At 32.7% G+C, this 23,031-nt stretch overlaps 1 non-coding gene across 1 annotated transcript; it reads right to left on the minus strand.

Moving 5' to 3' along the window:
* Nucleotides 1–6,314: 6,314 nt before the first annotated feature.
* On the minus strand, nucleotides 6,315–6,377 carry LOC138388936 (U7 small nuclear RNA). The gene has a single exon (XR_011234391.1). It is a non-coding gene; the product is annotated as a U7 small nuclear RNA (small nuclear RNA).
* Nucleotides 6,378–23,031: the final 16,654 nt, after the last annotated feature.

Consider the following 23,031-nt stretch of genomic DNA (forward strand, 5'->3'; position numbering starts at 1 on the left):
AGCTATAGAAAAGAAAAGAAAACTTCATTTTAATTGTCAAAGAATTTGAATTATCTATTCTTAAATCATGTACACTTGTGGCTTTTTTATTTAATTAACAAATACCAGTAAATTACAAGACATTTATCATCACTAGGAACCTCTTCATACTTTCTTCCTGCTAGCATGTGGAAATATATTAGCGTTCAATATGGTTAAAAGTCACAACATACAGAATCATCTTACCTATCTAAAACTACATTTAGAAAAAAAAAAAAAACTGTAAGTAAGAAACTGATATTATAGATGATTTTTAAGTTTTTATTGTCTGTGTTTTTTGTTTTTAAAAATGAATGTTATATGTATTTTTAGGTCTTAGGTTAGTACAACTAATTTTCATATACCAAATAATCCAAAATGAATTTTGGCAGACACTAAGATAAGAAACAGTCTTGATCAAAATGAAATTTTTTAGCAGGACTAGGAGTGGTAATTGCTTTCATTATTGTTTTCTTCATATTTGACTTCCCTATAATAAGCATATATTGCCTTGATATTAAAAAACAAGTTTTATTTTAGTAGCAAACTTTATTTCATCATTCTTTATCTGGATACTTATGATATTCTAAATGAGTTAGGTTCGATAATACCTTATCATGATTCTTTCTCCATTAAGTAAATGTCAGGTCTCAGAATTAATATTTTGAACTTTGGCATGTAATTATTGTTCACTAATAATTACATTGAAATCTGTATTTTAGTTATTAAATTGAGTATAGACTGCCAGAGGCAGAACCTACGTTCAACACCAATTCTATTGCCAATGCTACCTAGTTAACTACCTGCTTCACCTTCTACAATAGCTATATGCTGGTCGACCTCAGCTGGTATCCAGAATACATAGGTCTAGGATCCCAGAGCCAGAGACTAATCTAAGATCAACACCAATGCCACTTCTACAGTCTCTATAGGCTACATCCAGGCCCTAGAAATGAACAGAGATGTGGAGTGGCTGGGAGTTTCATGGCAGCTTTGAGTACCTGATCTGCCCACAGCTCTGTGGAATCTTCCTTCGTGCCTTTTGGATCTAGAGCTTCATTCAGGAGAGGACAATTTCAAACAAGACCAAGATTGATAACCTCAGAAGGATCCCTAGAAAAGAATAATTTAGAAGCAGTGGCAACAGCAGGCTACAGGTGGGGTTGGTGGGGTTGTTGGGGTTGAAACCAAGGTGCCCTTGGGCTAGCCTTCCATGCCTTCTGTATTCCTGCACTAGTGTTACCGTCTAAGCCAGACCTGCCCAGGGTCTCTGGGCCCAGAATTCAGGATCTATTAGGGACCCACATGGTGACAGAATTAGAAGCTTTCTCCTGGTGGAAACAGTGGGGTGGGGTTTGATAGCCCTCTGTGGGGATATCCTTTAATAACTGCTAGATCAGAATGGTTCTTTTAAGAGTGGCCACTTCTGAGCTGGATCCGTCCATGGTTGCAGTTCTACGTATTAGGCTCTGAAAGGGTTTAGATAGAAGGTGCAAAACCAGCTGCCTCCATAGGAGGTTTGGGTGCTTTGGTGGCCCCTAAGCTCATCTGGCAATGGCTTTACAAGTCCTGGGAAAAGACCCAGAAGTCTAAATATTTCCTAGAGAATTCAAGATAGATGAGGACTGTCGACACAATCTATTCTCTTGCCAGGAGCTCCTTCATACTTGGGCCCTTTCAGAACCTGGATGTGTGGTGGGCACATCTCTATGGGACTGTTGAGACATTGCTACATTTGGGGACATCCCCATGTAACATAAAAGAAGCCACAAGGCTTAGAGTGAACCATTTTCTCTTACTTGTGTCTAGATTTGTATCTCTTTATAGAAAGTTGTTTTTTCCATCTACTATTCTATTTGTCAATTACACCACTTACTTTCTATTTAGGTACTTACTTTTGTAGAACATGGGTGTATGTGATAGGTAAGGATGAAATTTAGAATCAAGTTTCCAGGTTTAATTTTTAAAAGTCTTTAGTATTTTGATTTGGTTATAGATTGATTTAGAGAGATTGATACCTTTCAATGATAAACTTCGCATTTCATTCTATTTAAGTCCTCTTTTATGCTTTTTAGGAAAGTTTTATAGATTTCACAGATTTTATCACATAAGTCTTTCATATTTTTTCTTAAATTATTCCAAGAAGTAGTTATAACTTTGTTGCAACCAATAGTATGGCTTTTTATTTACCTTCAAATCGATTGTCTCTAAAAGTATGTTTAATTTTTAAACAAGTTATGTACATCACTATAAGCATTTTTAAAAGGCCTTTCATTTATATCTTCTGCTCTGCTATAAATAGGATATATCCTTTCTTTTCTACCTTCTAACACATGGTTGTACATTTGAAGATTATTCATTTTGTATATAATTATTAAATCCCTATGGTATTATTTATTTCTTTTCTCTAATTGCATTGACTAGACTTTCCAATAAAATATTAAAAGAGGGTTAATAATGGATACCCTAGTTAATCTTCCTTACTTTAGTAGCAATTCTTTGTTACTATACTAGACATGATCCTGGCTTATGAATTAATACGTTGTTATGTTTATATACTAGTATTACTCTTTAAGAAGTTTAAAATCAGGAATGCATTTATTTTTGAACTTTATCAAATAAATACTCAAATGATTGTATGACATATGTGCTGACCTATTAATATGGTAAACTATATTAATATATTTCTGAATATTAAAATGTTTATATTCCTGTATTAAACCTATTTGTGAAATTTTAGTAATAGTTTTATACCAATATAAATAATAAATTTGATTTTAGTGTTCTCTCACAGTAGTAGTAAGTTTATGAGTGCATTATCAATGTTTTCTCATTGCAAAAAAATAATTTGGGAACTTTTAATTAATTTTTTCTCATAAACTTTGAAAAATACTGGAATAAATGTTTCTTAGAAGTTTTGCAGAATTTCTCATATAAAACTGACTATATATGGTGAATGTTGGGGTTCTTAAAATTTTCTTTTATATATGATCCTATACATGTAGTTAATACAAGGTCAGTTTACATAATTTATAAATTCTTAGAAAATCATCCATTTAATCTAGATCCCAGAAAGTTTGCATAGAACTGAGCCAATAATTTACTAACTGAATGTGTAAACCATAAGTTTATTTCTTTCCATTTATTTCAGTTGTACATTCTTGTAAATAGAATAACTTGGTCTACTGTTTTTTTTGTTTGTTTTTCATTTTTTTATCTAGTCATTGACTTTTCTAATTAATGAAAAACTCTTCCTAAATCTAGCTCATCATTTCTGATTTTCAGCACTGGTGTGTTTTCATTGATAATCATTCTTGGTTTTCAGCACTGGTGTGTTTTCTTCATTTTCTATATTCTCAAAGGTATTTTAGTTGGAAATTGAGGATTGCTTTGTCACAGGCTGTTACTCAGAGCATTTTAAACCAAAATTTTGAAAATGGAGATATATTAATGCTATAAGTAGCCTACAATTTATTCATGAAAGTTACTGGATTTTTCTATTACTAAGATTTGTTTCTTATTCCATAATTCAACTATCATGAACAAACACAATAACTTTACTATATAAGACACTTGGAACAATAGTAATAGGAAAACTGCTAATTTGAGAAACTGATTGGCTAATTATTTTTTGGTATTTAAAAAAAACACCACATAGAATACTTTGAATTGTTTACCTATATATTTAAACAGGCCACTTTTTAACTTGCTAGTATAAAATGGGTGTTTGATGAATGGTTTTGTGCTAATGTAGGTCAGTGAAGTATTATTGGTTTTATTTAGTACTCCCCAAAGTTGTTATATTTTCTTTTTGTGTGTAAATGCCCAAAATGTCCCTTCCTGTTATAGAAAATGTCAAAAATTCTTTTGTTATCGAAAATTTAAGAGATATATTCACCATTATCTAATCAACAGAAGTGAACTGCAAACAATTGAGCAAAATGAATTACTTTAATAGCCCACTGAACTATGATGGATACCATAATATTGACACTGGTTGTCTTTGTTATATTTTTAGTCACAAATCCAAGTCTTATCAAGCATGCTACTTCCATGTATATTAAATTCAGATCCTTCAACTACAGTTATTTTTACCTAGACTCTCAGTATTAGCTCTAATGCTTATTTTCATGTGGACTTTAAAGTTATTTTCAAGTCATAGAATTTTGTGAACTTTTAATATGTATATTCCTTTTTTATTTACCTCTAAATAAAGCCTGATTTTCATCTTACCTAGAGCATTTTAAAGTCTTCCTCCTCAAAAGGAAGTAGAATTATTTATTTGATTGTATCTCAAGAAGGCAAATTTTAGGAAGATTTAAATTTCAGGAGCTGATGCTCTGCTTGCAACTGCTTATGAGAAATGCCCAGAAATTCATAGCTTGAATAAAATAGTTGTGGGCTACATAGTCCACTGTGCTTTTTTCTCAGATACTTAGTTTTGTAAATAAATCAGTATTTTTTTTTCTATTTTGTTGAATCAATAGTTTGAAAACTATCTCAAAACAAAATAAACAGCACTATAACACATGTTTTAGATGCCTCTACAATTTTATACTACAAATTTGTATTTTTTTGGTTCCTTTAAAAGCTGAATGATGTTTACTGTGACATTATTTTGACTTTTTAAAAAATTTATTTTTTACTCTTGGCCAAAGATATAATAGATTGAACTGATGCCATACCTTGGATTATGAAACACAGAGCAATTAATGACTAAGCAAGGTGGGAAATGGACAGTAAGTGTTAGCTCAGAATTAATATGACATTTATTAATATTTACATATAACATATAAACTGAGATATTGCCTCAGTCTAACTAAACTTCTCAAAGTTGTCAATAATTTTCTGTGTGAGAGATTGGAAAGCAGTAAACTTACAGGAGAGGTCATTTCAAGCAGAGATGAACCCGTAGGCATTTACCACAGGTGGTTATAATCCCTTCTGCCCTATCCTGATAGGAAACAGATTAGCTAGCTTTTAACTTTCTTCTCATTTTCAGAATCCATTTTCCAGCTTTGAAGAAAACAAAATAGATACCTGAAAGAGTCATACATTCAGTCCTTAAATTGTCCCTCAAACATTCCTGGAATAACCACTTAAGCATTTTCTGTATGTGGTTAAGTGTAAAAATAAGTTTGTTAATAAGGATAAAATGTATGATTTTATCTCTCATTTCACTGGGACATTGATTTCCAAATAAAGTTACATTTCTATAGATCCCAGTTGCCTCACCTATCTATTCTTTGGGGAATGGGCTGTTTCTGCCTACCTGAGAGAATTACTTAGGAAAGATCTTTAAATTGCTAGTCACCTTCAGCTACAGAAAGTTTGGACATTTAAAGCTTTGAGATTTTCAGGAGGGAGTTAATTTATAGAAGCAATTATTTTTAACCTAAAAAACCTTATTCACACTTTCTTTTTTATGCTCTGCTATCTAAGCATAGCGTCTATTAACAAATGGAGGTTTTCTTGCCTATTAACTTGGCCAGTATAGATTTTCTTGCCTGATGGCATACATATATCCCCGTCCCTCCTGGGATTTTAGAATCCTAGACATTGTACTTAAGGCACTACTTACAACTCCTTTCCTGAAATTCTGCTAGATAGGTTGTGGTTAAATCAATTCCTGGTAAAAAAGGGAAACGGCATGAGTTACTGATGCCTGTCACCAGCACACATTTGGCCCATGTGCTGGCTGCTGATAACAGTGACAAAGTAGTTGAAAGGTTTTACTTTTTTTTTATTATTTTTTTTTAATTTTAAGGTCAGTGGTCACTAAAACACCTGTGAAGTAATGGTAAATGTCATTCCAGAGTGTTAGCTCTAGATTATCATTAAACACAACAGATTTCCACAATGTTTTACATTTTATTTAATTTCACCTTTCCAAAGCTAATGCTATGCTATGTTTTGTGAGTGTTCTTCTCAGGACTAGTGCATGACACTCACAGAAGAACATTTTAAAATTAAATTTTATTACTGATCCTAATAATTGTTCAGAGAAAGATAGCACAGGATGCTGATGAATCCTTACTTGTATGTATAAGTATGTAAAATAATTTTCTCTGAAATTCTATAGCATGCACCAAACAATCCAATACAAAACTCAAAACTCCATCTAGTGGCATAATGTTTAGATTAAGGTTATAAAAATTTGACTTGAATTATATATAATTTAATGATACTGATAATAAAGTCAGAGGCCTTTAGAACTACATATAGCTATTTAAACCTAGACTCTAAATACTGAAATGTCTTGTGATAGTATGTACTCTTTAATTTATTTTTATTTTGGGGAAGTTTCTGGTGAAAACTGAAAAATCTGCTAGACAAATTCTAAAAGAGCTCTAACACTGTATACTTTTTTGAAATTGTGAAAATAAGACCAATCTTTAGAAGAATATGTGTATAACAAAAGAATGCTTTTAGGAATGACAAGTTTGGAGGTTCAGAAATAGGTATGCAGATGGCTATGTACCACAGTATGTATTATTTAACTTAAGGAAGGGTTATCACCTTGGGATTTTGTTATTCTTGTTATTCTCTCAAATTTGAAAGAAACCAGTCAAAAATAGTCTATCAGTGGCAAGAATTATGGTTAGGATTAAACATATATACTTTCATTCAAATATACTCCCTCCCCTCATACATTCTACCCCTTAATTCTATGGTCTGTGATTAATTAATATCCATCCAAATTTGAAGTTTCAAAAACTGACGATGTTAGAAATGTGCACACTTTCAGATACCTTTGGCATAAGAAATATCTTACACTATTATATTAAATTATTCATGAAGCTTGAACACTGGACATATTTTTTTCATTTTCACAGTGGCTGACAATTACTTTTAAATGTCATACTAAGGAGTAAGAAAATGCTTTAAAATAGTGTTGAGTTATTTGAGTTGTTTACTATGATACTGACATGATGTATGTATCATTATACTGTTGTACAATCAGATAATAAATGAAAAATGATCCTTTAAATTGATTTTCTAGAATGCATTCTCTGTATTTGCTGTCAATCCTCATTAAAGAAGCAATTTTTATGGCACATTGGCAACGTGATGAAAATGACAAAAATAATATTTCCCACCTGCTAATGACAACTTTCTTCCATCTTGAGGAAGAACAAATACATAGAAACTAAATTAGCATGTTAAAAGAAGATGCAGGATAATGAATGACAGCAAAACAGAGGGAGAAAGAGACAAGAACAATGTTGATGGGAAAAGTGGAATTTAATATTACACTTTAATACCTGTAACATCAAATTGCAAATATAAAAACAAATATTAAAATGTCTTCACCCTAATATGAAATGACAAAGTGAAACACAAGATCCAGACTTAGAGAAAACAGCAGCTTTAATCATTATATTGAGATTATAATAGTGCTTGTAAATTCCTGTTATTTTTTAAAATGTTCAGTGTAACAGTTATTACTATAGAGCCAGGCCATGCTAAAAATATGCCAAACTGTTTGTTTTTGAATGTCAGGAAAAATGAGGATTTATTTTATAATTCTCCTGATAAATATTTTGGTTTTAAACAAATATTGGTATTTAAGTAACTAAAGTATTATTCTATCTATTTCTTTCTTTTATAAATTATTTATTTACTTTGCCTATTTGAAGAGCATTTTTATATTCAAGTATTTTCTTTATTTTTGAATATATTTTAGGATTATTGGTATGATAATTCATTTTAATACTATTAAATATTCTCATTTTCACTTATTATTTTAAATTTTGCTCAGGTATCATATAAAATAAATATATTCTCTCTAATTTTGAGTTGGTCAAGATTTGGTCAATTTTTTCAACTGAGGATATCATGCTTTTATACAAAGTTTTCTATTTCAGAAAACTAATTTAAAATCTTCAAATCTAGCCATGGACAGAAGACAAGCAATAATTTATCATACTAAAAAGTAGAGACATTTTGGAAAATAATTAGAGTGGTTTATTACCATGCTAGACAACTGAATAAATGTGCTACAGAGACTCTTGAAAATTGTCTAATATTTGGTTGTAAAAGCTATGTCTTTCCTAGTGGCATAAACTGACATTTTCCTAGTCTACATTCTGTAAATCATCATAGGATGAATTTTGTGATCATAAGGCTACCCTTATGATTTTTTTTTACCCTGTTTCTAACTCTTGTTTGAAAAGATTTTCTCAAAGTCTGAGGGTATTCAGAGGTTTTGAAATATATGTACTATGGACTGGATTATTTTCCTCCAAAATTCATATCATGAAATCCTGACCCTCAATGTGATGATATTTGGGGGAGGGGCCTTTGGCAGGTTATTAGACTTAGATGATGCCATGAGGTTGGAGCTCTCATGATGAGATTAGTGCCCTTATAAAAAGGGATACCTGTGGGCTTGTTTCTTCTCTCTCCTTATCCCTACCCACATGTACCAAAGAAAGGTCATATGAGCACATAGAGAAAAGGCAGTCATCTGCAACTCAAGGAGAGAGTCCTCACCAGACACTGACCCTGGTGGCACCTTGATCTCGCACTTTCAGTCTCTAGAACTGTAAGAAATAAATTTCTATTGTTTAAGCCCCCCAGTCTATGGTATTTTGGTATAGCAAACTTGAGCAGACTAATATAATATTCATTTATTATGAAATTTGTAAAAGTACTATTTATATACTCATATCCACTGTGAGGACTTTTGTTATCTGTCTCATAAAAGATAGCTCTTAACGAACAACTCTAGATTTGAAGAGAGATGCTATAGTTTGGAGGTTCCTATGGGAACAAGTTATAATTGCCAACCTGTATAGCAACCAGTATGAGAAAAATTATATATAGATACTGATCAAAGTTTTAGCTCTTTTACTATCTCCATTTGGAATCCAAATAGGGTACAAACATATATACACACACATACACACATACATATATACACATGCACACATACCATTTATCTTATCTTTTGTCAATCAGTTAATTTATTCTAATCTCTTACCTAATCTAAAATTGGGGAAGTACCTGTGGCCTGTTCTTTCCCTTAAGTGAATTCTTGAAAACTCAAGGCTAGTCTAGCACCTGTCCTAGGGCTAAGAATGGTGGAGCCCTGAAGGCTGCTGGAGTTGAGAGGATGAAGTAGCAGCACTGTGCTGGTGAAGTGGATGGACTTCAAAAAGCTACAGGAACAAAGCACAGAACTTGTCACTCTCTAATCCTTTTCACTAATACTCAATGCCTATATATACACAGTCCTAAGATCACTACTTAGTGGGGCAAAAGGAGAAGTCAGAGCAGCTCACGGATATTGCCAACTTATCACCTATCATGTGGATTCTACTTGTATTTCTGGGCTGGACCACTTGACTTTGTGTCCTAGAAGCTCTTGAAACAATAGTCGTGGCATAGGGTTTATGAAACTGTAAAAACTATGATCTGAAGAGCTGTCTGGAATATATTTTTGTACAAACTTGAAATAAACCAAATTTTATTGTGAAAAAACATACACATATATGATTGCCTTCATACGAAATGTCCAAAATAGGGATCTACAGAGGCAGAATGGAGATTAATAGTTGTTGAGGGCTGGGTGTGAGGATTAGAACAGGGGAGTGATAGCTACAGGGTTAAGGATTTCTTTCTGAAATGATGAAAATGTTCTAAAATTAACCATAGTGATAATTGTACATATTAATATCTGTGAATACACAGTTTCAATGGAATGGCTCATCCATCCCTGCAGAGAGGGAGCAGAAAGATGGGACGACCCATCAGAGTTGTCTCAAGTTAGAACAAGAAAACAGGATATTTTAACCCTGTGTTGAGTGATCACTGGATGAGGGCCAATTTAGTAAGGAGTCATGACCTTTGGTGATGGTCTTCATCTTCGTCTAGGGCGATGTTGAGGCCATCTCTAATAAGGGCTGACAGCTGAGTGCTAGTTGCCAGTAGCACTTCAAGAGCTGGGCTAATAAAATCTTTATTCTTGATGAAGGCTAATGGCATCACATCTAAATGACCATCACTACTGCTGTAAGAAATACTGACTTTTGCTGTAAATAATATGGTAATTGAAATTAATACTTATATTTACAAATGAAATATAATGAACTATAAGGATATAATTACTTCATGTACAGATGTTTCTCTCAAAAATTCAGCTTTTAGTCTTATTGGTCATTTGAAGGTAGTATTGCTTTTTCTCTGCCTGCTTTTCAGATTTTCTCTTCTGTTTTTTCAGTATTTGCAATGCTTTTCCCAGGTGTGGTTTTCTTTGTATTCATCGTATTTGGGGTTTGCAGCTCCTCCTGAATCTTTCCCTTGATATCCTTCTTCCCTTTGTCTGCCTCACATCACCCTGCCCTGCCTCCTGGTAATGTAATTAGGATAATTGGCAATTTCATTTTTGTCTCAATTGTTTCTTGTGTTATCTTATCCATTTTCTATCCTTTTTTCCTTCCTGTTGTACTGACTTATATTGTAGTTTACTGATTCTTGTTTGGTTCATCTGATCTTCTGTTAAAAAGACCATTTATAATTAATCATTGTGTTTTTCCTAATTTCTAGATTACACAATTTGTTATTTCTCATATTACAGTTCTCACGTGAAATTTCTCCTTTTGTTAGCTAAAGTTAGTTACAGTTGTTTTAATGTTTTTAATAATTCCAGAGTTTTGATCACATGTGACTCTGTTTTTATGGAATGTTTTTGTTGGTTTTAGATAATTTTGTGTTGTATTTAGGTGTATCTAGTAGGTTTTGATATAATAGTGCTCATGTATATGAAAATTTTTAGAAGCTAAAAATGATGTTATCTTCCTCCAGAAAGAATTTAATTTTCATGTGACAATTGTAACAGGTATACAAGAGCCTGGGCTTGAGACTTCAAAGGGACCAGTCTATTTCCATTTTTGTTTTGTTTTGCTTTCAGTAGTACATAGGTTTTTAGGGAACTCAACTAGAAACCTGGGATATTTACATTGTAAAATAGTCAAAGATTCTGCTTAACTTTCATGATTCTTTCTGTTTTCTTGGTCTTTTATTCTATGAAGATAAAGAATATGAAAATACCTTGAGATGATTAACGTCATAAACTATTGGACTATATTCTCTGTTCCTTTTCTTCAGAATCTATTATTTTCTGCTTTTTAAGAAGAATTAATTATATTCCATTCAAATAATTTTTATTCTTATCAATAATGTAGAATGCTTGATTCTCAACATACAAAGTATTATCAAACTTTTAGACTGCCCATTGGATAGATGGGAAACTACATATTAATATCATTATTTTTTAATTTTAATTTAATTAAAAATTTAAATATGAATAAAATAATTGTGTTTTGTATTTTCTGTTTAACCAGTCACCATTTATTGATTGCATATTACGTGCAAATAGTTGTGAAGTGTCTTAATTAATCTTTACATTTAATACTCACCAAAATATTCTAATGTAGGAGCTAGCATCATTCTTATTCTATATTTGATGAAACAAATGTTTAGACATGTAAAGTGACCTGCTCAATTTACTATGGCAAGAGAGTGTGGAGCTAAAATTTCAATCCAAGTAACCTTGCTACAGAGCCTAATTGCTTAAACACTAACATTAAATGCTTCCTGTTAATATATCTTTATTTATTCATTTTATTGATTTATAATTATCATGATTTACAAAAAAAACAAAATAGGGCTAATTTTGCTTTAGAATTATAATGGAGACAATGAATTAGTTATTATGAAAACTTACATATGATTAAAACATAATTGTCATTTAACACAAAAATAAGTTGAAATTCATTGAATAGTCAAAGAAAATATAATATTCAGTCTAATATTATGGGTTTCCCAGACTGGTAAAATGTATGAAACAAATACACAACTGCTAAAACCCTATGTTTTCTAAGCCAATTTTCTTCATATGTATTTAGAAAATGTTTTTTATATTTATACATATTTACACATACAAATATTCATACATATATACATGTTCATTTATATATCTATGTGTATAAGTATGTATGCATGTATATGCATGTTTGTATATAATCTAGCAAATCTTTTGAGTTGCTAAATAATAAAAAGTCCTGCAGTCATCACAATAGATAAGATAGTTTTTAATAACACTAACAAACAAACAAACAAAATCTTGCCCTAAAAGGATTTCTTGTGGACTTGTCTAAAAACAATTACCTTCTTTTCTGGAGAAATATATTACAATAGGTATTTGTTACTGAATAAATCAGGACTATACAATCCTCCATGTAGAAATCAACAGTGGTATCAATAACATTTGAATGGCCCTACAAAGAAATATGAAAGTATTCTTTAAAGATGCCTCGATTCCCTAAAGAATAACAAATAGATGCTATATATGTTTACATTTTTTTAAATCTGAGTCCCAATGCCGGTTTTGATGTTATATTGATGGCAACATAATTTTTATTATATTTTCCCAAATTAAATTTGTCCACTGTGCTAATTCTGAGTACAATATTAAGATCTCAATCTTACCATTTGCACATTTTTGTCCCCACTTCCAATATTTCTAATGATCACAATAAAGCTTATATCATGACAAGCAGCAAGGCCATGTAATGTTTGCAGATTGCTTATTCTCTTAAAAATATGATCAATATTATTGGCTGATCTATGCTTTTTCCTCGGACTGCTCCATTCATATTCCTCATATATGAAGAAGAAAAACAATCTACCGACGAACAGGATACTAGCTCCTCTTGTCAATTATATATTAAAATGCATGTTTACTTTTGGTCAGAATTCTACTAGTTTTTTGGTGTTGTTTTTGGTTTTAGTAAAAGGGGAACATGTTATGAAACATGATTTGGGTACACTACTGAATGTGGAAGGAAACACAAGTTTTCTTGAGAATAATGCGTTTCTGTATTCCTAGGAAAAGAATGATTGTTTTTGGCCATAACAATAAGTAACCACCTGAGTCAGTTTTAAGTCCATCATATTTGATCAATGACAACTACCTTCAGTAGCATATTTCTTAAAATCAGCCAGGCAGCAATAGCCTCTTTCCACTACCCAGGTTTTTAAAGTCAGCCGATCAGAAATAATCTCCATGTGATAACTTCCTTTCACAGCTAAAGCTCAACCAATCCCTAAATACTTCCACTTCTCAAACTCTGCCAATACCTGAGAACCCCACTTTCTTACACCCTATATAAGATTAACTCTCTGCTTTTCCTCTCTTACTGTCTTCCTAGGGAAAAAAAATGATTGTTAAAACAAAACAACAAAAGCTTTTATTTAAGGCAAGAAATGATAACCTCTTCCCTTTTACACTCTTCAATGAAACTGTAACTATAATAAATAGTCTCTACTTTTAATGTCATACTCCACAAATAAAAAATCGGTATAGTTCCATTAAGTGAAGGAATCTATGCCTAGACCTATATTTCTTCCTATGTCATTTAGCATGACTTATTGTACATAGTATGCTCTCAGTAAATCAAATCATTGAATGATGTTTGAGTTCCAAAGTATTTTAGGTTTTATATTATACAATTCAGTGGAGTCCAAACTTTAGATTTTAGCAAATCTAACTTGAACATAAAACAGCCTAATTGTTCTGGGTGAAGCTATGGATGGGGTAGCTAACCCTTTCCCATTTGTTCCGTTTGCCCCTTATCTCACTCCGGCCTCTGTGATGCTTCTTTGTATCAGCTGAGACTTTGCTAAATAGAGTTCTAAGCCACTGATCCATTTCTATCCCCTCATTCAATAGAGGAGGGACTTGAGGCCCCGATGACTTCCTCAGAACCTCATTAATTAGACATAAATTTAAATATTTCTCTTCTATAACTGACCGAATTTCCATGTCATGCAATAGTTTTGATTATGATCCTTTAAAATACATTATCATTTTCATTCATGTGGATTTATTAATTTATAAGAATTTAGTTATATTTTGTATTATCTTTAATTTTAAGCTTTTTATTAAAAAATGGAATACAATTTAATTATTTCTTACTAATATTGACTGGTATTGTTTATGGTATATATTTATATTATTTCTATATTATTTGTTGATTTTATTCACCAACGAATCTTTAGTAAGCATCTCATTTTTAAGTCTTCATATTATCTAAAATTAAAATTTATTAAAATTATGCATTTTCATTACATTTCTCTGCTATATCTTATGGCACTGGCAACAAATCACAACATTAATAACAATGAAAGTTTAATCAACCCCTTTTAATTTATAATTTTAGTAGAAAGTACATCATAAGGTTTGTTATATATACATTATGTTGTAAAATATACATTTATTTTTCTTTAGAGTTTTATTAAGTAATTAAGTTAATGAACAATTTTAATTAATTTATTCAACAAATATATATCAATTATCTCTCATGTACTAGGTACTGTTGTAGGCACTTGGAATATATCAATGAACCAAGATATCTGCACTCATAAAGTTTAAATTCCAAGATAAAAAATAAATGAACATAATAACATATATGAAATATCACAAAATGATAAGTATTGTGTGAAAAAAAATAAAGCAGGGTATGGGAAACTGAGAATGATTTTTGTAAAGGCACAGATTGTAACAGAGTGGTGAAGGCAGTGTGCAATGAGAAGATAGTATTTTAGTGAAGACCTGGGAGATATGAAGAAATTAGGAAGATATACAGGTGAAGAACTTTTTGGGCAGAAAAATAGGCCAATAGAAGACACTAAAGAAGGACATGAAAGGATTGTTCGAAGAACAGTTAGGAAACCAGTGTGGCTGAATAGAATATATAAAGGGGAGATATATAAGACATGAGGTCAAAAATGTGAAAAGAGGTCAGAGTTCTGAGCTGAAAAGGGACCTGATATGCTCAGATTTTAATGGGGTAGCTCTGGCTGCACTGCCCAGAACAGACATTTAGTGTATAAACTGCATTATCAGGGAGAAGTATAGGAAATTATTAGAGTAGATTAGTAAAGAGATGCATCAGGATGGCCAATAGGTATTGCTCAGGGGTTGGGAAAGAGGGAGAAAGGAGGAAAGAATGAGAGGGATAGAAGCGGGGAGAGAGAAACAGAGAGAGATTAAATTATGGCCCTCAGGTTTGTGGATTGATGGAATTGCTAATAACTGAGACAAAAGAAGTCGCAGGTGGAACAGGTTTATGGTGACCAGATTAGTAGTTCAGTTACACATGTTGTATTGGGAATATCAATTACACATACAAGGGACAATAGTTCAACAAACATGTCTTGACTTCATGCTGGGGATATAATATAAAATCTATAAACAATTGATGCATGAATGGTATTTTTAATGATCATAGATAAAAAAGAGAAAAAGGCCAATAACTGAGACCTGGGACACTCCAACTTTAAGAGGGCTGTGACAAATCGGGAACCTGAAAAGGAAACTGAGAAGGAGCAACAGGGAGATAAGAAGAAAACCAGGACAGTGGGTCCCATAAGCCAAGTGATGCATTTTTTGTTTTTGTGTTCATGAGAGGAATGAGTGAATGTAGCAAATGAGGCTTTCATGTCATAGAAGATTATACTTGAGAAATACCCATAGAATTTAATAACTGGAAGGTCATTGGAGATTTTGATAAAAACAGATTTGATGGCCTGATTTGAGAGAACGTGAGTATAAATGGCTCGTTTAAGCAGTTAAAGGTGGTATGAATGAAAGCTATTAATTGGTCAAGTTAAGTGTACAATAATATAGTCTTAAATAATATTGTGCATGTCTCTTGAATAAGACTAAATGGACCTAATATGCAAATGTTGTGAATTTCCCTGGGCTATATAGTAAGCAATTCTAGCCAAATTTACTTACTGACAAAAGTGTTTTATTTTCCAAAGCACTTCTAGAATTAGAGTTCTATGCATTCTGAAAATATAGCCTTGTGTTTACTCCTGCCTCTGGATTCAAGAGAATGAGATTAGGATTGGTAGAGCAAAACCAGTCTAAATTCTTAGTGCTTTATAATTATTTTAATTGGCTATATACTTATATATTCTTAAGTTAGCCTGCCAAGTTGTATTTAGTTCATACCATAGTATGGGGTTAATTCCTCTAAATAAATTACATTTCTGTCCTTAAATTTTTGAATATGATTTAAACCTGTAGGTGTTATTAAGTACAGGTATTTGAGCAAAATAGAAACAACCAGATTGAAAACAACCTCCTGGTTTCTCAGCTGGGAAGATAGCTAATCCAATGCCTGACCAATGACATTCCAATGCTCTCATACTGTAATTCCAGCAGTCCTTCACAAAATCCCTTAAGATTTGATATTGTCAAGGACATGGATTTTTTTCTCCTCTGAACTAAATACACACAATATATGACTCCCATTAGATGTAGTAGTTTTAAAACAGCATTTCTATTATTCAATGCAGGAATTCATAATTATGTTTCTAATAGCAACAGCAGCCACTTTCTGATGTTGGCATTGATCTCTGTTCAGTTCATGTTCCACCCACTACACGGTGGAGCATTTGCTATACATTCTCCTGGGTGTACAGAAGTGTCAGACTACTTTCAAACCACCTGTCCTCATGGATAATAATAAAACTATGCCCAAGTGAACTTTTGCAGCAAGACAGCAACCTGTGCTTTCATGTCACAGTTGTTTCAAAATGAAAGTAAAGGATATAAATAGGATTTGGCATGTGAATAAACTTGCCTTTTAGGTGTACTTAAGGACCTGGGGGATATATGCAAATAGAAGGTCATGCAAATTGAGAAAATATATTCATAAAATTACCATATAGTTTGTTATGCCCTCATATCTCCAAGAGAGTCAATTTTTACCAATTTAGAACAATTGCAGTAAAAGTCAGTCCCCATTAATAAACAAGTCCAAATTGATTTATTCATTTATTCATATGTACATGAATATTCATATGAATTCATTCTGCACATATAGATTTTCCCTAGGCATATTAAAAAGTACACTACCCCATGTGATAATCAGATAGCCCTTTAAGGTAGGCATTGTTCTCATTTAACATGCAAGGAAACTGAAGAAAAGAGAATATTTAAATTGTGTAGTGTTCAATGTTTCATATTTTATGTTCTTATTTCAGCACACATTATTGGTTGCCTAACAGTAAGTTTCTCCCACTGAATTCCTTACTTACAAAATATGGCTCTAATTTTGTCCATTTATTGGAAGATATACATTTCATGGGTCCTTCTCCAGACCCAGGGGTTAAATGTTAATTACTGTAAATCAATTCTTGGTAATTCTCTTCCTCTGATTAGGTAGCATGCACATGGCATAACCCAAACTAATGAGATAGAAGGGAAACTTTTGCTGCTGTCTTTTCTTGCTCTTATATAGGTAAAGACTAATGTCTTCTACCCTTTGTACATATTTGAGTTATGTCATGATGCTGGGAGCTGCTGTATGCAAGTAGCAACCATAAGAGACATGTCAAGAGAAACCCATAAAAATTGATCAGAATACTTGCATCATTGAGCTACTGTACTAACTTATCCTATAATAGGTTACCTCTGGACCTCCAGTTACATGAGCTAATAGGTGTCATTATTATGTTACCAGAATTTCTTTTATTTACTATGAAGGCAGCTGGTGTAGCTAGTAGGTATTGGGACTGTATTTTAAAATCATGACTTGTGATTCAAATTAGTCAGTTGTTGACATTCTAAAAACTAAAATTATTTTAAAAGTTAATAGTTACATTAAATAGGAATGGAATATTCATTAAAATAGTTTTTTTTTCCTGCTCTTCAATTCAAACAGTGCAATTACAGAATTCTGGTGCTTAAAAAGAGCATACATATCAACAATTCCAGCCTCCTCATTTTAACTTTAAAAAACTGATGCCCAAAGCTAGTTAGCTGCACATTCAGCTCTTCAATCCCTTATGTAATTATATTAAGTAAATCCTGTGTTTATAACCCACTGCTATGGAAAACAACTATGGCTTATTAGCAAAAAAAATTTCTTTATCTTTTAGCCTCATCATTATTAAATGCTAAATGGGATAAATAATACCTTATAATAATTTGAAGAAGATTAAATGATATTACGCATGTAAAAATCCTGGCACATATTGCTGCCAATCAATGTTGGTTTTTATACATATACTTTTCTATGCAAAGAATGTTTCATAAAATTATAATTCTAAGAAATGCACTTGAGAAATTAGTACTTTGTTTAAAAATATTGTACTATTTTGTAGGTGTTTCCTTTAAAATTAAAGCACACATCAGCATATTAAAAGGAACTGGGAAATTCTGGAGTAAATGGATCTGCAATTGTTATCTTTGCTGCATAGAAAATTACCTCAAAACTTAGCATCAGAAAACAATACTTCTATTTACGTAGTAAATTACATTTATAGATTTGCATATGTTGAACCATCCCTGCATCTTTGGGATGAAGCACATTTGGTCATGATGGATTATTATTTTGATAAGCATCTGAATTCAGTTTACTAGGAGTTTACTGAGAATTTTTGCATCTAGATTGATAAGAGATATTGGTCTGTACTTTTCATTTTTTGTTGAGTCCTTTTCTGGCTTTGGTATCAGGGTGATGTTGGCTTCATAAAACATGTTGGGGAGGATTCCTTCCTTTTTGATGTCGTGGAATAATTTCTGTAGTATAGGCACCAGGTCTTCTTTGTAGGTCTGGTAAAATTTGGATCTGAAATCATCTGGTCTGGGACTTTTTTTTAGGAAGGATTTTTATGGCTGCTTCAATTTTGGTACTTGACAGTCTGTTCAGGAATTCTATTTCTTCCTGATTGAGCCTAGAGATGCTGTGTGTTTCTAAGAATTTGTCCATTTTCTCCACATTTTCAAGTTTATGTGCATAGAGATTTTTATAGTATTCATAAATGATATTTTGTATTTCCATGGTATCAGTTGTAATTTCTCCTTTTTCATTCCTGATTGAACTAAGTCCTTTCTTTTCTGCTTCTGCTTAATCTAGTGAGAGGTGTGTAAATTTTGTTTATCTTTTCAAGAACAAACCTTTTGTATTATTAATCTTCCATTTAGTTTTTTTGCTATCGATTTCCTTTCTGCTCCAATCTTTGTTATTTCTTTTCTTCTGCTAGGTTTGGGATGGGTTTGGTTGTCCTTTTCCAATTGTTTGAGACAATTAATTAAATTGTTGCTTTGTGATCTTTCCGTCTTTTGGATGTAGGCATTTATGGCTACAAATTTTCCTCTCAGGAATGCTTTGTCTGTGCTCCACAGATTTCCATAACTTGTGTCCATTTTATGATCTTTTCAATAGACACAGAAAAAGCAATGAACGAAATTCAGCACCCTTTTATGATAAGAACACTTAACAAAATGGGCATACAAAGGACTTACCTCAAAATGATAAAAGCCATATATGACAAACCCACAGCCAACATCATAATGAATGGGGAAAAATTGAAAGCATTCTCACTTAGAACTGGAACAAGACACAGAGAGACAAGGTTGCCCTCTTTCACCACTTCTATTCAACATAGTGCTGGAGGTCCTAGCCAGAGTGATCTGACAAGAGAAGGAAACTAAGGGCATCCAAATAAGGGCAGAAGAGGTCAAACTACCACTCTTTGCTGACGATATGATCTTATATCTAGAAAACCTCAAAGATTCTGCCATGAGACTACTGGAATTTATAAACAAATTCAGTAAAATCTCAGGTTACAAAATCAATGTACACAAATCAGTAGCATTCCCATATGCCAACAACAGTCAAACTGAGAACCAAATCAAAGACTCAGTAACTTTCACAATAGCAACAACAACAACAAAAAAAATACCTAAGAACATATTTAACTAAGCAGGTGAAAGATCTCTACAGGTAGAACTATGAAGCACTGAGGAAGGAAATAGTAGAAGACATAAACAGATGGAAAATCATACCATGCTCATGGACCAGCAGAATCAACACTTAAAATGTCTATACAACCCAAAGTGATGTATAAATTTGATACAATCCTTATTAAAATAACAACATCATATTTTGCAGATCTAGAAAAAATAAATCTATGCTTTGTATGGAATCAGAGAAGACTCTATGTAGCTAATGCAAACTTAAGCAAAAAGAACAAATTCAGAGGCAACCATTTACCAGACTTCAAGCTATACTACAAGGCTATAGTAACAAAAACAGTGTGGTACTGGCACAAGAATGGAGACATATGTCAATGGAACAGAACTGAGAACACAGATATAAAACCATCCTCATATAGCAGCCATCTGATATTTGACAAAGCAGACAAAAACAAACACCAGGGAAAAGAATCCTTATTTAATAAATGGTGCTGAGAAAATTGGATAGCCACATGTAGAAGACTGAAACAGGATCCATACCTCTCACTTTTCACAAAAATCAACTCATAGTGAAAAACAGACTTAAATGTAAGGCATGAAACCATAAGAATTCTAGGAGAAAATGTTGGAAAAACTCCATTTATAGACATTGGCCTAGGCAAAGAATTTATAAAGAAGACCCCAAAGGCAATCACAGCAAAAACAAAAATAAATAAATGGGACCTAATCAAATTAAAAAGCTTATGTACAGCCAAGGAAAGTATCATCAGAGCAAACAGACAACTTACAGAATGGGAGAAAATATTTTCATGTACATATCTGATAAAAGGCTGATAACTAGAATCTATTAGAACTCAGGAAAATCAGCAAGAAAAACAATCAGACAACCCCATTAAAAAGTGGGCCAAGGACATGAGCAGAAACTTTTCAAATGAGGACAGGCTAGTGGCCAAGAAATATATGAAAAAAATGCTCAACATCTCTAATCATTAGGGAAATGCAAAAAAACAAACAAACAACAACAACAAAAAAAAAACCACAGTGAGATATCACTTAACTCCAGTGAGGATGGCTTTTATCAAAAAGTTCCCAAACAACAAATGTTGGTGTGACTGCGGAAAGATGGGAACACTCTTACACTGCTGGTGGAACTGCAAACTAGTAAAACCTTTATGGAAATTAATATGAGATACCTCAAAGAACTCAAAGTAGGACTGCCAGTCAATCCAGCAATTCCAATACTGGGTATTTACCCAAAGGAAAAAAAGACATTGTATAAAAAAGACATGTGTACTTGGATGTCCATAGCTGCACAATTTACAATTGCAAAGATGTGGAAACAACCCATGTGTCCATCAATACATGAGTGTATATAAAATTTGATATATGTATACCGTGGAGTACTGCTGAGTCAGAGGAAACAATGGTGAACTAACACATCTTGTATTATCCTGGATGGAGGTGGAAGCCATTCTACTAAGTGAAGTATCACAAGAATGGAAAAACTAGCATCACATGTACTCACCATTGAATTGGTACTAATTGATCAACACTTATGTGTGCATATAAAAGTAACATTCATAGGACAGGTGGGAAGGGGGAGGAAGTGATGGGTAAATTCACCCTAATGGGTACGGTGTGTGAAGTCTGGGGGTTGGGCATGCTTGTAGCTCTGACTTGTGTGATGCAAAGGCAATATATGTACCCAAATTGTTCTATCCCTGTAACATTCTGTAATAAAATAAATAAATAAATAAATAAACAACAAACATTTATTACCTGAGACACACGAGTTGCCATCAGTGGCTACAGTAATCTGAAGGTTTGACAAAGGCTAGAGGATCTGCTTTCCAGGTGGCTCACACATGTTCCTGGCAAATTAGTGCAGATCATTAGCATAAGGATTCAGTTACTTATCCAGGGAACCTCTCCACAGAGTTGCTTAAATGTCTTTAAGGCATGGTAGTTTGATTTCCCAGAGCAAGTAATCTGAGAGAAGGAATCAAGGAGGAAGCTTTGATGCCTTTTGAAACTTAGACTAGAAAGTTACGCAGGTCACTTTTTCCATATGCTATTTATTAGGAGTTACTTAGTCCAGCCCACATTGATGAGAAAGCAATTTAAACTTAATCTCTTAAAGGTAAGAGTAGCAAAGGATCGTGAACATACTGTTAAACTGCTATGGGATATTCAGAACTTTATTTGATATTTCCCTGGAGTCATTTGACCATAGAACTCTAATTTAAAGTAAAATTCCCTTAAGGTATTCATGACATAACCAAATTCTATGAGGTTCAATTTGAATAAATATGTGATGAAAATTTTTCATGGAAAAATAAAGAGTTTGAGTATTTCTAAAATATTCAAGCAACTTGACAACTGTTTGTTTTCAAACACTCCTTTGAATTGTATTATGCTTATTCACTTGGCTTCTAGTAACGTATTATTGATCATGATTTGAATTGGCAATCATGCTTTTTGAATTACACAATTGACATAAAATATGAATTTTGGAGAGACATTTTCTAACTGTAACTTGGCATATACTGCTGCATTTTAAAGTTTTAAATGATGTTATCAAGAGCACTCACTTAGGGGCACTATTCTGCCATGTGAACCTGTTGTGAGGAAAATGAGATAATTAAAGTTTTTGTTATAGGAGTGTTTTGTTTTCTTATCAGCTATTAGATTGTTAAAATGGGACATTTTTAAATAAAATACTCTCCACAATTCAAGGCCAAGGAACATCTAGAAGAATGAAATCCCAGAGAGTTTCTTACTCTTGACTGTAGTCTAGGATTTTTTAAGCACTGCAATGGAGTGTCCTTGAAGTCACTACATGTCTAGCCTTGTTCTTTAAAATAAGTGGGCACATAGGAACTTAAACAAATGCTCTAATCACAAATAATGAATTTCTGGCAGCTTGAGTTCCTTCTCTCTCTCTCTCTCATTCTAAAATGTAAGTATCAACAAAGTCATAGGGTCATTTGGTGTCCAGGACCATTTAGGAGATACTTGATATCCCCTAGAAGCACTAAAATGGAAGAGAATAACTAGAAATCAAGGAGACATATTCCACAACATAAGCATACACAAACACAGAATGTGCTCACAGGGACAAAGAATAAAGAAACATAGGATTCGATATTTTCTGTTTTGTAGAGAAGACAGGACATAAGAAAACAAGTGTTAGAATTGAACTGTCTTTAGATTGCAGTTGCTTTATCTAC

Source organism: Eulemur rufifrons, chromosome 7 (assembly GCF_041146395.1).
Source record: "Eulemur rufifrons isolate Redbay chromosome 7, OSU_ERuf_1, whole genome shotgun sequence".
Classification (NCBI taxonomy): domain Eukaryota; kingdom Metazoa; phylum Chordata; class Mammalia; order Primates; family Lemuridae; genus Eulemur; species Eulemur rufifrons.